The following is a 1104-nucleotide window of genomic DNA, read 5'->3' on the forward strand; positions in this document are numbered from 1 at the left end:
TAATGATTGTCGTTCGAATTGTAAGAGTTAAATGGGTATTAAAAACGGGGAATATTTTAATATTTGCCTTTACTTAATGGTGTTTGTTCGTGAGAGACTACACCCCGGTAAATTGTGTTTGTCTGTGAGAGACTGCACAGGTGTTTGTCCGTGAGAGACTACCACCTAGTAAATTGTGTTTGTCCGTGAGAGACTACCACCTAGTAAATTGTGTTTGTCCGTGAGAGACTACCACCTAGTAAATTGTGTTTGTCCGTGAGAGACTACCACCTAGTAAATTGTGTTTGTCCGTGAGAGACTACCACCTAGTAAATTGTGTTTGTCCGTGAGAGACTACCACCTAGTAAATTGTGTTTGTCCGTGAGAGACTACCACCTAGTAAATTGTGTTTGTCCGTGAGAGACTACCACCTAGTAAATTGTGTTTGTCCGTGAGAGACTACACCCTGGTAAATTGTGTTTGTCCCTGAGAGACTGCACTCGTGTTTGTTCGTGAGAAACTATACGTTTACGATTTACGCCTCTCGCGGAGGGTTTTGGTTTGGAATTCCGAGTCCATGCATTTTGGTATATACGCATCGCATTAGGGTGCTTGGCACGCGAATCGTGTTTGATTCAAGTTTATGATTGAGTGTTTTGAATTTGAGTTGTCGTGGTATTTGCGTTGAAATTGCTATTTCGAAACTATTTCGTGGTATTCAAGTTTATGACTGTGTGTAAGTGTGATGGGTTGTAAAACTATTTCGAAACTCAATTTGTTGTGGTGATCGTGTGGGAATTGCTAAGTGTTAAGATGTGGAGTTGTGTATGAATGTGATTGAGTTAGTTTATGTATTTTTGGAAGAATATGCAGGGAAATCGATTTCCCAATCGATTGGATGAGTTACAGGGACTTCCCTAATTTGACATAATCGATTTGCCAATCGATTTTATAATATGTTTTTCAAAACCATTTAAGAAATCGATTTGGAAATCGATTTGGCCATACAGGAATTCAGCAAAACTGACAAAATCGATTTGGAAATCGATTGGCATTAAGTCAGTGGCTCAGCTATTCTGTCAATCGATTGCCCAATCGATTGAATTAAGCCCAGAGTTCAAATTT

The sequence above is a fragment of the Cicer arietinum genome, chromosome 5 (assembly GCF_000331145.2).
Source record: "Cicer arietinum cultivar CDC Frontier isolate Library 1 chromosome 5, Cicar.CDCFrontier_v2.0, whole genome shotgun sequence".
Taxonomy (NCBI): domain Eukaryota; kingdom Viridiplantae; phylum Streptophyta; class Magnoliopsida; order Fabales; family Fabaceae; genus Cicer; species Cicer arietinum.